The sequence below is a fragment of the Balaenoptera acutorostrata genome, chromosome 3, assembly GCF_949987535.1.
Source record: "Balaenoptera acutorostrata chromosome 3, mBalAcu1.1, whole genome shotgun sequence".
Taxonomy (NCBI): domain Eukaryota; kingdom Metazoa; phylum Chordata; class Mammalia; order Artiodactyla; family Balaenopteridae; genus Balaenoptera; species Balaenoptera acutorostrata.
Window position 1 is genome coordinate 56137044 of NC_080066.1, and position 17089 is coordinate 56154132.

The window sequence follows — 17089 nt, forward strand, 5'->3', positions numbered from 1 at the left end:
CAGACTCACTGAATGGATACAAAAATAAGGCCCATATATATGCTGTCTACAAGAGACCCACTTCAGACCTAGGGACACATACAGACTGAAAGTGAGGGGATAGAAAAAGATATTCCATGCAAATGGAAATCAAAAGAAAGCTGGAATAGCAATACTCATATCAGATAAAATAGACTTTAAAATAAAGAATGATACAAGAGACAAGGAAGAATACTACATAATGATCAAGGGATCAATCCAAGAGGAAGATATAACAATTATAAATATATATGCACCCAACATAGGAGCACCTCAATACATAAGGCGACTGCCAACAGCTCAAAAGAGGAAATCGACAGTGACACACTAATAGTGGGGGACTTTAACACCTCACTTACACCAATGGACAGATCATCCAAACAGAAAATTAATAGGGAAACACAAGCTTTAAATGACACGATAGACCAGATAGATTTAATTGATATTTATAGGACATTCCATCCAAAAACAGCAGATTACACTTTCTTCTCAAGTGTGCACAGAACATTCTCCAAGATAGATCACATCTTGGGTCACAAATCAAGCCTCAGTAAATTTAAGAAAATTGAAATCATATCAGGAATCTTTTCTGACTACAACATGATGAGATTAGAAATCAATTACAGGGAAAAAAACGTAAAAAAGACAAACACATGGAGGCTAAACAATATGCTACTAAATAACCAAGAGAGCACTGAAGAAATCAAAGAGGAAATCAAAAAATACCTAAAGACAAATGACAATGAAAACACGACGATCCAAAACCTATGGGCTGCAGCAAAAGCAGTTCTAAAAGGGAAGTTTATAGCAATACAAGCCTACTGCAAGAAACAAGAAAAATCTCAAATGAACAATCTAACCTTACACCTAAAGGAACTAGAGAAAGAAGAACAAACAAAACCCAAAGTTAACAGAAGGAAAAAAAAAAAGTTCAACATTCATTCGTGATTAAAATTCCCCAGCAAATAAGAAATAGAAATGAATTTACTTAACATGATAAAAAATCTATTAAATATTATATCTTTAAAAATACATGTTAAATATAAATATATTAAATATTGTATTTGTTGATGATACATTGAAAGCTTTATCTTTGAAATTAAGAATAAAATAAGAGTGCTTTCTATCACCACTTTTTTTTTTTTTTTTTTGGCCATGCTGCAAGGCTTATGAGATCTTTGTTCCCCCTACAGGGATTGAACCTGGGCCACGGCAGTGAAAGCACCGAGTCTTAACCACTGGACCACCAGGGAATTCCCCTATATCACCACTCTTATTCTGCATTTTATTGAAGGTGCTAGACAACAAGAAAAATATACCAAAGATATAAAAACTAAAATAAATAGATAAAACTTTTATTATTCACAGAGTATATGATTGTGTATGGGAAAATCTATAAATAAAATATTAGAGTTTGTAAAAGAGTTTGTCAGGATTGTCGTATTTTAAGTAAAGATATAACAATCAATTGTTTTCTATATATCAGCAACAAATATTTATAAAATGTTTTTCAAAATATATAATTAGCAACACATCTAAAACAGCAGGAACCTAGTAATAAATTCAGTGAATTACATTGTAAAATACTATGAGAAATCACAAAATTTTATTGAGAGACGTTAAAGATGATTAAGAAAATAGAGAAATACCATCTTTATGAATTGGAAGACAGACTGTTATAAAGATCTCATTTCTCCCCAAACTAGCTTATAGATTAAATACAAACCCAGTCAAAGTGCCCAAGGGATTTTGTGGAATTTAACAAGTTGATTCTAAAATATGTATTCATCTGCAAAATGCCAAGACCTTTAAAGACCCTCTGGAAAAATAAATGTAAGGTGAGTTTATTATAAACTTACTATAAAGCCATAATAATTAAAATGGTGTGGTATCAGTACAGAGACAGACAAAAAAGACCAAAGAGCCCCTGAAACTGATCAGAGTTGTGCAGATGACCAAACAGTTTGACAACCTTCTGGCCCCTCTGTAGTCTAGATTATTCCTTCTTTTACCCCCAGTGCAAGTTCTTGAAATTGACCATTACCAGGTACAGAGGCAAGACTGCCTCCTTCCTCCTTCCTGGTCCTTATGTGAACCTGAATGACTATTGGATTCCCTCTTTGTCACACAAAGCTCTCTGTGAACTGGTTCTACTCTTTCCACTCTCTCCTTCAACCTCATGTCAGAGTACAGCCAACTGAGAGTCCCCTCAGTGGGGAAGACATCTTCAATTGCCCACCATAAGTCAATTTTCCCATTTATTTCTTCCTTGCTGCCTTAGCCCACATTCTACCAGAGACGATAAAAGTATCAAGTCTTTACTTCCCCACCCCCTGCAGCCAGAGCATGGGCATGAGATCCAACCCTAGTCCACAGAATCTGAACAGAAATGTGATGGAATCATTTTCCCCCCCATCCCCCACACCACCCCCCCCCCCCCGCACACACACACATGCTTACACACCACCCCAGTGTTTCTCTTCTTGGACAGGATATGGCTGTGTCTACCTTTGAATTTGTAGCTGAACCAACCCTAGAACAATCTACTTCCAGAATTCTTATTGTGAGTTAAGGTATAATTCAAGATCTTTGCAGAACATAGACCACCCTCAAAGGGTTCACTGAAGAGTTTCATAAAGGGGCTGGTGGCAGATGTGTGGGTAGAATGAAAGGAACTAGAAAAGGTTGTTGAAGCATCCAGAAACTGGCAACAGTAGGAAGCCATTATGACTCTAAGTCTGCAAGGACAGGGAGTGGGTGGTTACTGGACCTTGGAGAGAGGATGAGGCTGGGAATAGAGTAACTCAGATACTTTCAAAACCACAGCCCAGTGTGAAAAGGGTGGAACTAATACTGCAACCTCTCTTTCCTGGTGCCATCTGATCTCCTGCCAATGCCTCCCACTAGCTGAAACCCAAAGGTGGCCCAGGTGATGGAGCTCAGCTTCCCAGGGCACAGAGAAGTGCAGTGAATGGACCTAGAAGGGTGATCAGAGAATAGCTAACACTTAAAGCAAACCCCTCTCCATCAGGCCACTTTTAGTGAGTCTTGTGCTACTTTTGATCAAAGCATCCTGACTGATGAATTACCCTTTCCCACCTCTGTGCTTCTGGAAAGGCTGTTCTGATCTCTCCCTAAAAGGTTTCTGCCACCCCTGAAAGCACCCCATCAACCAAGGACTAGGCTCATATGTTGCTTCCACAACTAAATCGTTCCCACCTCTGCAGGGCCGTTACTCCATTCTCTGTGTTTTTCAAACTTTTAATTTTGAAATAATAGTAAACTCACAGAACCTTGCAAAGATGGCAGAGTAGTCCTATGTATGCTTCACTCAATTTCCCTTCTGGGTTATATCTTACATAATTATAGTACACTATCAAAACCAGAAATTTGACGTTGGACAATGTGAGTGTACAGTTTTGTCATTTTATAATGTGTAGATTTGTGTGATCCTCATCACAAGAACTTTCTTTACCACAAACATTTCTCTGACCTATCCTTGAGCAGTCACACATTCTCCCCCCTTCCCCTATCATCCCTAACCTCTGGAAACCACTAACATATTTTCTCCATCTTAATATTTTTGTCATTTCAACGAGGTTATACAAATGGAGTCATATAATGTAATGTTTTGAAGGTTTTTTTGGTTTTTTTTTTAAATCACTTAGCAAAATGCCCTTGATATCCATCAAAGTTTGTGTATTCACTCCATGGTATGGATGACAGATAAACCACAGTTTGTTTAACCATTCACCTATTGAGGGATATTTTTGTTGTTTCCAGGTTTACAAATAAAGCTGCTATTAGCAATCACCTACAGGTTTTTGTGCTGATATAAGTTTTCATTATGAGCATAATTGCTGAATTGTATGGTGAGTTTATGCTTAGTTTTTTAAGAAACTGACAACCTTTTTTTTTTTTTCACACACACACACTGTATTTTATTTTTACAAGAGATAAATAGACTGACACCAAGCATTGTAAATGGATGACTACAACAAAAGCAACAATGATTGCAATTACCAAACACGAAACACACTCATACTATGACAATCTATTTTCTAGAGTAACTGTACCATCTTACATTCTCAACTAGTAATATATGAGAGATTCAGTTTCTCCACACCCCCTGCAGCATTTGGTATTGTCGCTGTTTTGTATTTTACTTGTTTTAATAAATGTATGATGATATCTTATCATCATCTTAATTTGCATTTCTCCTTTGATTAGTGGTATCATGATATTGAATATCTTTTCATGTGCTTATCTGCCATATATAAATTCTCTTGAGTGAAATGTCTATTCATGTCTTTTGCCCATTTTCACCTTCTAATTGTATTGTTTCCTTTTTAAAAATTCTCACCTTTGAGAATTACTTATATATGCTAGATATGATTACTTTGTCAGATATTCAGTTTGCAAATATTTTCTCTCTGTCTATAGTTTTCATTCTCTTACCAGAGTCTTTTGAAGAACAAAAGATTTAAAATTTGATAAAGTCCAATTTATCAATTACTCCCTTTTATGGATTGTGCTTTCGAGTCATCTCTAAGAACTCCTCACTTAGACCCAGGTTTCAAAGGTTTTCTACTATGTTATCTTCTTAAAGTTATATAGTTTTGCAATTTACACTAAATCAATTATCTTTTTTTGAATTAATTTTTGTCTAATGTGTAAGGTTTAGGTCAAAGGTTATTGTTTTGCCTATAAATATCCAATTGTTCCAGGACCATTTGAAAAGACTATTCTTCTTCCTTTGAATTTTTTTAAAAAAAATCTTGTCAAAAGTGAGTAGCCGACTTTTTTGGGACTCTTTCTGGGTTTTCTATTCTGTTCCAATAATCTATGTGTCCATCGCTTTGCCAATACCACACTGTCTTGATTAGTGTAGCTAATATTGGGTTAAGTGATTTCTCTCACTTTACTCTTGTTTTCCAGACTTGTAGATTATAGATAGATAGATAGATAGATAGATAGATAGATAGATAGATAGATATACAATCTTGTTGAGATTTTGATAGGAATTGCACTAAACCTGTTTATCAATTTGGAAAGAAGACATCTCTACTATATTGAATCTTCTAATCCATGAACACAAAATATCTCTCCAATTATTTAGATGGTTCACTTAAAAAAATGCACAACGTGCAAGTTGTGAGTTAAGTTTTGTTTGGGGCAAAATGAGGACTGCAGCCTGGGAGACAGCATTTCAGATAGCTCTGAGAAACTGCTCCAAAGAGGTAGTGGGTCAATATATATGTGATTTTGGTGAAGGGGGAATACATGCAATCAAGCACATATTTTTGCAGAAGGTCTCGTGAGGGTTAATGTTAGTCACAAGCAGCAGTCTTCACCATGAAGGAATTTAGTGCTTTTCTAGAGGGGATGCAAGAAATGGGCTCATAAAATCAGCTCCTGAAAATATCTAACTATCTGAAGACCTGTTCTGCTAGTTTTACTCAGAGCACCTAGTGCCTCATTCCTGATCTCTGCCCTGAATTCCTTTCAGGGAATGTTGAAGGTCAGCAGCTGCAGTGGCACTTGGTTTAATTCTAGTAGAGGTAGATGGCAAGTGCCCATGGCAAACACCAATTTGTAGTTGACAAGATCTTTGATTTCTTTCATCGGTATTTCATGGTTTTCAACATACAAGTCCTGTACATGGTTTGTTAGATTTATACCTATTTCAGATTTCCTCCTTCTGTCTTCTGTGGACAAAGAATATCAGTAAACAAAGGATATTGTGGCCATCAAGCCATCAGCCACTGCAGCCACCTCCAACAGTGCACCCTGAGGGGACTCAGGATGGGAAATAACAGGACACTGGCCCCATATAGCTAAGGTGCATATCAAAGGAATGATTTCAATGAGCCCAGACTCTTGCATCTTCCCTTACATGGAAAAGTGCTAAATTCATTAACTTGAGATGTCTGGTTTTCTTTAACAGTAATCTTTTGATATTCTGACTACCTGGTTTTTGTTGCAAAACTCCTGTATATCCTGGCTCCTCCCTTACCTCTTTGGAGCCAGACCCTCAGAGCGATCTAAGAGGCTGCCTCCTGGGCTTGAAGTCCTCAGAAAGTCTGCCAAATAAAACATAATTCTCAACTTCTGGTTGTGCTTTTTTTTTTCAGTCGACGCTTCTTGCAAGAGTTTGTCTTTGGTTTTCTGATGTCTGAATATGACATGCTCTGGTGTAGTTGTTTTAATATTTGTACTGCTTGATGCTCCCTGAGCTTCTCAGATCTATGGTTTGGTGTCTATAATTAATTTTAGAAAAATCTCAGACATTATTACTTCAAATATTTTCCTGCTTCTTTCTCTCCTTCTTCTGCCTCTGGTATTACAATTATGCCTATGTTATACCTTTAGGAATTGTCCTGTAGTTCTTGAATATTGTGTGGTTTTTTCTTTGCACTTTAGTTTGGAAGTTTCTATTGGCATATCATAAGTTTACTGATTCTTTCTTCAGCCATGGCCAGTCTACTGATGAGCTCAAAGGCATTCATCATTTCTATTACAGTGTTTTTGATTCCTGACATTTCCTTTTGATTTTTTCTTAGAATTTCCATCATTCTGCCTACATTACTCATCTGTTCTTGCATATTTCTACTTCCCCCCTTTTTATTAATCATAGTTATTTTAAATTCTTCATCTGATAGTTCCAATATCTATGTCATAGTCTTGTTTTGATGCTTGCTTTGTCTCTTCAGACTATTTTTTCTTGCTGTTATCATGCCCTGTAATTTGTTGACTTTATTAGGAAATAGTACCTGAGGTAAATAGGCCTTAAGTGTGAAGTTTGATGTTAATCTGGCCAGGAAGTGGGTGTTGTTTTATGTTTGCTGTAGCTGTAGGAGCATCAAATTCCTTGTTTTGTTTCCCTTGTCTTTGGGCTTCTCCTTAGATGGAGCCTATGTCTTGTGGCTCCTTCATTTGTAATCCACTGATATTATGCTACAGCCCTGTTGATGTGGTGATCAGGTGTGGGAAAGGAAAAGCATTCTATAGTCTTATGATTAAATCTCAGTCTTTTAGTGGGTCTGTGTCCCCAGGTTATGACTTTCACAATTGTTTCTTACCTTTTCTCCTCCCTTGGGTGAAACAAGAAGGCTCTGGTAAAGACTTTCCCCATAAAGAGCAGGTATTTGTTATGAAGAATGCTCTGGGCATATTTCATAATTTTTTTTTGCACCCCCTGCCAAAGACATGAGGGAATTTGCCTTGGCTTTTCACAGTGAGAACCTGGTGGGGTTAGTGAAGGTTAAAACCCATAAATGTTTGGGGCCCACCAAACCTATAACCCCAGGAATCTCTTAACTCTCACAGTAGTCCATATTCAGCCTTCAGCAATTCATCAGAATTACCGTTTAAGTGTTCCTATCGGTAGCTTCTGCTACAGGTGAGCTGATCTCCATGTGATTCCTTGTAGTCATCTACTTCTCCAGATATCAGGGTGGTTGTTTGCCCTGTGACCTCAGTTCTCTAATGAGTGCAAGATAACTCATTGGTTTTCAGTTTCTTCAGGTTTTTTCTTGTTTAAGAAGGGAGTGAGGACATCCAAATCAATTTTTTTATTCCCCTTGAGACATTCTTTTTGATCCATAGTGCATTATTTAGCTTCTGAGTATATGGAGATTTTCCTGTTATCTTTCTGCCACTGATTTCTACTTTGTTTCCATTATGGTCAGAAAACATACACTGTGTGATCAATTCTTATAAAGTTATTAAGTTGTTTTATCACACAGACTAAAACAACCTACCTGCTTATCTTTGTACACGTTCTGATCTATCTTGGTATATGTTCTGGAAGCTCTTGGAAAGAATGTATTTTCTGCTATTGTTTAATTAAATGTTCTCTAAATGTTAACTAGATTGTAATTGTTTGTTCAGTTCTTATATATCTTTTCTGATTATTTTTCTGGCTGTTCTATCAGTTGTTGAGAAAGTAATGTTGAAATCTCCAATGTAAATGTGGATTTGTCAACCTCTCCTTTCAGTTTTATCACTTCTTGCTTTGTATATTTTGCAGCTCTGTGGTTTGATGCATATATATTTAGAATTGCTATGTATTCTTGGTGGATTAATCCTTTTATGTAATGTCCATCTCTGTCCTTAATTTTCTTTGCTCTGAAGTCTAATTTATCTGATATTATTATAGCCTTTCCTGCTTTAAAAAAATGTATTAGCAAGGTATGTTTTTCCACCTTTTTCCTTTCACTTTGCCTATATCATTATATTTGAAGTGAGCATAAGGGAGATAAAGTTACTGGATGAGAAGTCTGGGTGCAGGCAGTCCCAAGATTTTGCCTGAAGAATCATTCTAACCGCAGACCTAGTTCTGTGGGTCCACAAAGTCACCAGTTGTGCGGACCCTTTAATCTGTCACACGTTGGGCACACCTCTCTCTTCATCATCTTAGGTGACTGCTTTTTCAAGCATCTACATCTTTACAGAAGCATCCAAAGCAGAAAGCAAGGGGAAGTGGGAAAATCTCTCTCTATCTCCATATTCATAACTATTATCAAGTAGGAAAAAATTCCCAATGTGCTCATCACATTCTCCTTCATGTCTCATTGACCAAAATTGGGTCACATGCACACCTCAGGCCACTCACTAGTGGAGAGGATGCCAGTCCTCCAAGACTTCCATGACTGCTATTCTGGCAAACACCAGTCATTACTCACCCAGTGAAGTGAGGCAGATGCTGTCAGAACAACAGTGGACTTCTTCTGTTCACAAGGAAGAGAGGAAGAAACATTAAAAAGGAGCTTTCATTGGGTAGATAAGATGGTCAATTCTTCTGTAGAGGTGCGAAGGCTAGCACCCAAGAAAAATTACCTGAGGAAATTCATGAGAGTTCTAGATTAAAATCCATCCTAGGGATGCATATTTGGCAGGACAAGGTAAATTTAATGAGGAAAAATGAATGTTCTAAAGGGGAAAAAAATAAAAGAGGAAAAAACAGAGCCAAAGACTGAAACTTGGGATGATTTCCATTGTAAAGAGATGAAAAAGAAGTGGTGGTAATCAGCAAAGAATGCAAGGAGGAAGGCAGACCACCAATATGGAATCTTGACAGGGAGGTCTTAGAAGAAGGATTTCAAGTGCAGGCGGTAAATGGTATCAAGTGCTGCAAGAAAGGTGTGAGTGTTCATATAAGGAAGTCACCTTCAAGAGTAAAGCTCAGCTACATAGTGAGGAGAAATCTCAATGCAGAGGGCTGAGGAGGGCATGACTGTTTATGACAGAGTGCAGTAAGTATAGCCCAGATGGCAGAATTTTGAACAATGAATTAATGTGGAAAAAGAAAAAGCTAACTTGGGAAATGACAAGGTCAAATAAAGACTTTTAGGGAAAAGGAAGATGACACACAGTTGAAGGCAAACGCAGAAAAGTTAGTGGAGAGAATAAAGTTCTGCCCTGGAGAAGGAGAGACTTGGTTGTTCAGAATAACCCTTCTGCTAAGCCAGATGAGAAAGCTGAAAGAAATAAACCAGCAATACCTGGAAGTACAGACAGAAATGAAGCAACAGCATTCTGAAAGAACAACCTTTGTTTTCTCAGAATTGTAAAGGAGAAAATTACATGTCCTCAGTGGAATAAGTGAGATCTGGAACTCAAGGAAGATGAAGAAGGAGCAAGTGCTAAGGGAAGTGGGGTCCAGAACCAATAAGACATGCTTGCAGGGTAGACAGGAAACAAGGTGTAATTTATATTCCATGAGTTGAAGGGCTTTGTAGATTCCTATAATCAGGCTAGTTTGGGGCTGGTAATAAATGTATATAAGTCAAAAAATCAAGGAAATAGTGGTAGACAGAAATTTTTGTGGGTGTTATCTAAATTGTATTGATTCCTGAAAATATTTTCAACATGACTTTTCAGAAGCCATTAGTTTGAATGTAAAAAATAGTAATGCATTCCTAACCCTACCCCAAAACTCCAAACGAAATATGACTAAAACACATTTTAACACATACATAGCAATTCATCATGCATTTCTGCAAAATGCATGGCATTTAAAAGACCAAGTAGTAAATAATCTAACACTTAGAGACTCACTAATGAGTATGCTTGTGAGTACTGTGTATTAATCCTGTCTGTATAAAACATAGATTACATTTACTTCTTACACAAACATGTAAAGTAAATAAATAGTGAAGTAGCATATTAAAGATATACAATGAATGCAATAACACCGGGCAGAAAAAAATAACAAAGAAAACAATTTTTAAAAATGGACTACTTCCTGATTTCCTAATCCATTTCTAAAGTAGCTGGTATGAGATATCCTCCTGTTTTAAATAATTATAAAAGCTAGACAAAATATATAAACAAAATGTATAAAACAACTGGACACTGGACAGTAGTCTTGGACATCAGTCAGTGCAAAACTTTCAAAAATCTTTGAAAGAAGGAGAGCACAAGAAATGAGCCTACATTCACCTGTAGTACCCTGAGTTCATCTTCCAAATGGAGGCACAGAGAAATAGAACTCAGGCAGAGAGCAGCAGTCTCAGTGGGTGACAGAAGCTTTGAGCTTTGAAGGCAGTGGGATGGTAGGGGAGGGTACTGAAAAAGAGGGCACCTCTGAGAAAATACACCCAAAGATCTCAACCAATGCATCTTTGGCTTCTTGTCCTAATTTGAAGCTGCACAAGTACAGGGTGAGACTCCAGGATACCTGTCAGAGAACAGTTGTTGGAAAAGAGCATGTGAGGCAGAGATTTCAGAGATCCTACAGTGCTGGAGAGACATGGGAATTCCATCTCAGCCAGTGTTGAGATACTTTGGTGAAAATCCTGGACATTCAGTACAGACTCCAGAAAGGCCATGCTTAGGAGTAAGAACTATGTCTGAGGAATAAGAGCTATGCTCCAGGACTAAAACAAAACTGAAATACATCAACTTAACAAAGCCTAAAACTAAGCCTTAATAGGAGCCACACATCAAGAAATAAATAGTCAATGAAGAGACACATTCATGTTGGGTCTTCATAGACAGAACTCATTCATGTTGGAATAAATAGAAAGGATGTCAAGATGACTGTGATTAATATGTTAAAGAAAATAGAATTAAAGATTGGGAACTGATGAAAAGACATATTTCAAAAGAGAATTCAAATCTACAAAAAAGAACTAAATGAACATTCTAGGACTTCAAAATATAATATCTGATGTTAAGAACTTATTAAATAGCTTTAATAGCGTAGTGGACACGACAGAATACAGCATTAGTATATACAAAGATATGTTAGTAAAAATATCCAAACTGAAGTAGAAAGAAAAAAAGATTGAAAAATAAAACAGTATGAGAGATGTAGGATGCATTCAAAAGGTCTGAAATAGGCATAATCAGGGTACCAGAAAGAGAAAATAGAGAGAATGAGACAGAAGCAAAATTGGAAGAAACAATGGCTGAGAACTCTCAAAATTTGATTATATACATCAACTCACAAATTTAAGAATCACAGAGGACCCCAAACAGGATTAATATAACACACACACATGTGCAAATATCCATAAGCATGCTATAGTCAGAAATACTGAAAAAGAGAAAGAGGAAATCTTAAAACACCATGAAAAAAAGACATTATCATTGGAAAAAAGTAACAATAGAAGCAAGAGACATTAGAATATAATCTATAAGAAATTTTTTATAAGAAAAAAACCTATCAACCTAGAATTCCATACCCAGTGTAAATATTCTTCAAAAATAAAGATGCAATAATGATGTTACTTACAAATGAAAGCTATGAGAATTCATCTCCAGCAGACCTACACTTCAAGAAATACTAAAGAAAGTTCTTCATGCTGAAGGAAATTGATCTCAGATGGAAAAATAGAAGTTTAAGAAGTGAAAAGCATTGGAAAGGGTAAAGATATGTATAAATATAAAAGATTATTATGTTTAAAAAACAATAAACAGTATATTTTGTGAAGTTTGTAATCTATGTAAAAGTAAACCACACAACAACAATAGAAAGGAGGAGATGGTAAATAGAGTTAAATTGTTGCATGGTTGTTTTATTGTTGAGAAGTGTTAAAATGCTAATTTAAGGTAGACCATAACAAGGATGCATTTTGTAATTTCTAGTAACCATAAAGAGACTGATACTAAAATGTATTACAAAACGCTGGTAGATAAAACAGAATATTAAAAAAAAAAAAAAACTCTTGCTTAATATATACAATGGAAGGCAGGAAAGGAGGAAAAAGGAAATAAATGTCAGAACAAATAAAAAATAAATAGTAAAGTGATTAACCTAACATATAATACTATATTAAATATGAATTGAATAAATACACCAATTAAAATACAAAGACAGATTTTTTTAGAAGCCCAAACTATATGCTATTTACAATAAAAGTATTATAAACTTACAGAAATAAAATTACAGGATGAAAATAAAAGACCAAAAAGACATACTAATTAAATGAAATCTAGCATGGTGAAATTAATATTAATTAAAATAAACTCTAAGGTAAGAGACATTGTGAGAGATAAATGGTGACATTTCATAATGGTAAAGGGTCAAATCAAAAGAAAGTCATAACAATCTAACATCATAGTTTCAAAATATGTGAAGCAAAATTTGACAAAACTAAAGAGAGAGAGATGAACCCACGTCAGAGTTGATATGTTAACTTGCTTCTCTCAGTAACTGATGAAACATATAGATAAAATAAAAGTAGTCTGCCTTTTTCCCCAGCCACCCCTGTCATTGCCCAATGGGGTCATGAACAAAGTAGCCAGAATGACAGACAAGGAGGTTGTATGTGAGCTCAGCAACATGGAATTCCCCTCAGCAAGGCTGGCCTGGCTATGTCCACTGCTGAGAGCCCAATCTGCCAGCAGTAGAGAGCAACACTAAATCCCCAGTATGGCACCATTTCCCATGGTGACCAGCCAGCTACCTGAAAGAGGTGGTATTTTGTTCTCACTGGAATAGACACTTACTCTGGACACAGATTTCCTTCCCTATGTGCAATGCTTCTGTCAAAACTACCATCCATGGAGTTACAAAATGCCTTATTCACCATCATGGTATTCCACACAGCATTGCTTCTGATTCTGGAACCCACTTCATAGCAAAAGTAGTGCAGCAATGGCCCATGATCATGGAATTCACTAGTCCTGCAAGGTCCCCCTCATCATGAAGCGGCTGGCTTGATAGAACTGTGGAATGGCCTTTTGAAGATTACAGCGTCAGCTAGGTGACAACACCTTGCAGGGCTGGGGCAAGGTTCTCTAGGAGTCTATATATGCTCTGAATCCGTATATAGTGTTACTTCCCCCATAGTCAGAATTCATAGGTCCAGGAATCAAGGGGTAGAAATGAGATTGACACCACCCACTATTACCTCTAGTGACCCACTAGCAAAATTTTTGTTTCCTGTTTCTATGACTTTATGCTCTGTTTGCCTAAAATCTTAGTTCCAGAAGGAGGAATGCTTCCACCAGGATACACAGCAATTATTTCATTGAACTTGGAGTTAAGATGGCCACTGAACCACTCCAGGTTCCTCATGCTTCTGAATCAACAAGAAGGAAGTTACGGTGCTGGCTGGGGTGATTGATCTTGACTACCAAGAGGAAATTAGACTACTAATCTACAATGGAGGTAGAGAAGAGAATGTTCCTTGGGGCATCTCATGCCCTGTGGTTAAGGTCAATGTAAAACTACAGCCACCCAATTCAGGCAGAACTATTAATGGCCCAAACACTTCAGGAATTGAGGTTTGGGTTATCTCTCCAGCTGAAAAAACCATTATCATGTGAGGTAGTCGCTGAGGGCAAAGAACAAGTAGTGGAAGAAATACTAGCTACAACCACCTGACAAGTTACCAAAATGAGGTCTTTAATTGCGTGAGTTTTTCTTCCTTATTTTGTTCTGAATATGTTTGTGTGGGTGTGTATGTGTGTATAGCAAATATCTTTGACTTCTTCCCTCTCTTACTTCCTTATCACATAACATAAGATGTGTTGACTTTATATCAGTATATTTAAGTATTGTTGACTTTACATGATAGTATTTAAATTATAAGATATCAAGAAGAATAGTAAGCATCACTCAAGGACTTTGTGTCCTCTTCTGGGGAAAAGGCATTTTTGGTTGTATGTAGGATAGTTTTATAGTATTAGGCAGAGTATGACCTTGTTATTATCTTTATCTGGAGATTAAATATTGTTTAAGGAGATGCATATGGGTGCCAAGTTGACAGGGTGGACTTGTGATGAATAATTTTATGTGTCAACTTAGCTGCACCACAGTACTCAGATATTTGATCAAATATCTGGATGTTTCTGTGAAGGTGTTTTTTGGATGATATTGACAATTAAATTGGTGGTCTTTGAGTAAGACAGATTACACTCCGTAACATGAGTGGGCTTCATCCGATCAGTTGAAGGCCTTAATAGAACAAAGACTGACTTCCCCTGAGCAGGAAGAATTTCTGCCAGATGACTGTCTTTGGACTTAAATTGCTACCCCTTCCCTCCCTGGGTCTGTAGCCTGCTGGCTAACCCTGCAGATTTTGGACTTACCAAGCTTCACAATTTCATGAGTCAATTCCTTAAAATAAATATCTTTCTCTATATGTGTATACACACATATATATCTCTCTATATATACATCTTGTTGGTTCTGTTTCTCTGGAGAATCCTGACTAATACACTAGAAAATCTCACTGAAGGAAGTGAAAAAAGACTGAAATAAATGGAGAGATATTCTATGTTCGTAAGATTGAAAAGCTCACATTGTTAGTATGTCAATTCTTCCCATATTGCCTGATGAATTCAAATAAATCTACTAGTTTTTTTTAATGAAGAAAATTGACAAGCTAATTCAAAAATATATGTGGAAATGCAAAGGACCTAGAAGAAACAGAACACTTGAATAAGAAAAGCAAAGTTCAAGAATTTCAAGACTTACTTTAAAGCTACAGTAATTTAGACAGAGTGGTATTGGAGGGAGGACGGACAAAGAGAAAAGTATAACAGATACACAGTCCAAAAATAGACACACACATGATTTATGTCAAAGGCGCTGCTGCTAGTCAGTCAGAAACAGATGGTCTTTCTAATAAATAAAGCAATTGGCTATCTGTCTGAGAAAAAAATAAACCTTAACTCCTATCTCACACTCTAAACAAAAATTAATTTAAGATGGATCATATATCTCAGTGTGCAAGCTAAAAAAAACCTCAAGATTTTAGGAGAAAACATAGAATGTCTTCATGATATTATGATAAGCTAAGACTCTCTAAAAACAGGATATAGAAAGCACTAACCACAAAAGAAAAATATGGTAATTTGGACTCTTAAAATGAAGACCTTTGTTCAACAAAGGACATCATTAAGAAAATGAAAAGTCAAGACACAAACTGGAACAATATATTTGCAATAAATAAATATGACAAAAGACTCCTCTAGAATATATAAAGAATGCCTACAAATAAATAATAAAAATATAAACAACTCAAATAAAAATGAAGAAAAGACTTGAACCTGCAATTTACAAAGGATATCCAAATGCCCAATAATCATATAAATTAATGTTCATCATCATTACTCATCAGTGAAATGCAAAGTCTGGAAATACCAATATTGGTGAGGACTTGAGGAAAGTTACACTTTCATACTTTGGTGGAGAGTAAACTGTCTCTCAATAACTTTTGAAAATTTTGCAAATACCTAAAACTTGACATTGCCTACTCCAAAACCCAGAAATTGCCCCTCTAGGTATATACCCAAGATATATGAATGCCCCTCTATACATATATCCAAGAGAAAAGACATGTACAAGAATGCCTATAGTACTTTTATTCATAATAACCAAAGGCTAAGAGTAACCCAAATATACATTAAAGAATAAATAGAGATATTTATAATGGAAAATTGCACCACAGTAAAGAACACATTGTTGATACGTGTAACTAGGTGGATAAATCTCAAAAATAAATATACTGAGTAAAAGAAGCCAAACACAAAAACAAATATATCTGAATAATTCCATTTATATGAAGCTCAGGAACAGGCAAAACTAATCTCTGGTAATAGAAGTCAGAATAGTGGTTACCTGGGAGGTAGATGGTATTGACTGGGAAAGGGCAGGAAGGAAGCTTCCAAGTGATGGAAGATTCTTATCTCCTGATTCATGTAGTGGTTACATGTATGCATATGTAAAAAATTCACCCAGCTGTCAACATTTGTGCAATTTACTACATATAATTTATACCTTAATAGAAAGTAAAAACTGAATTGCTTTCTGTATTAGTTTTCTGTTGCTGCTATAATAAATTACCACAAAATTGCGGGCTTGAAACAATAGAACATTTTTATCTTTTAGTTCTGTAGTCTAGAAGTCTGACAGGGGTCTCATTGGACTAAAATCAGGGTATCAGCAGACTGTATTCCTCTGGAGGTTCTAAGGAAAAGTCCATGTCCTTGCCTTCTCCAGTTTCCTGAGACCACCTGCATTCCTTGGCTCATGGCCTCTTACTTCATCTTCAAAGCCAGCCATATTACCTCTCTCTGACCCTGCCTTCCAAAGGCATACCTCTCTCTAACCACAGCCAGGAAAAGGTCTCCACTTTGGACACGTGTGATAGAGTGGGCCCACCTGGACAACAGGATAATCTCCCCATCTCAAGGCCCACAACCTTAATCACATCTGCAAAATCCCTTTTGACATTGAGGGTACCATATGCACAGGTTCCAGGAGTTAGGGCATGGTATCTTTAAGGGACCATTACTCATCAACCACACTTTATTCCTTAATTGAAAAGTTGCTTGAGTAACGTTTGATGGCAAGAGGAAGGAGATGGATCTGTGGTCTCTGATAAGCTGGTAGGTGAAGGTGGTCAGGAGAGTGGGTTGTAAAGGAGAGTACAAAATAGTAAAGGCCTGAGGGTATGCATGTTTGAATCCAGGGAATTGGTGGGCTGTCTGCTTTTCTTGGCACTTAAGACTCCAAGAGATGGCCTTGAACCCTAGTCTGAAGCCATAAACAAAGCATCAGATTAAAAAAGAACAGCCCTCAAATAGGACCTGTTGTATTCCTTTTTCT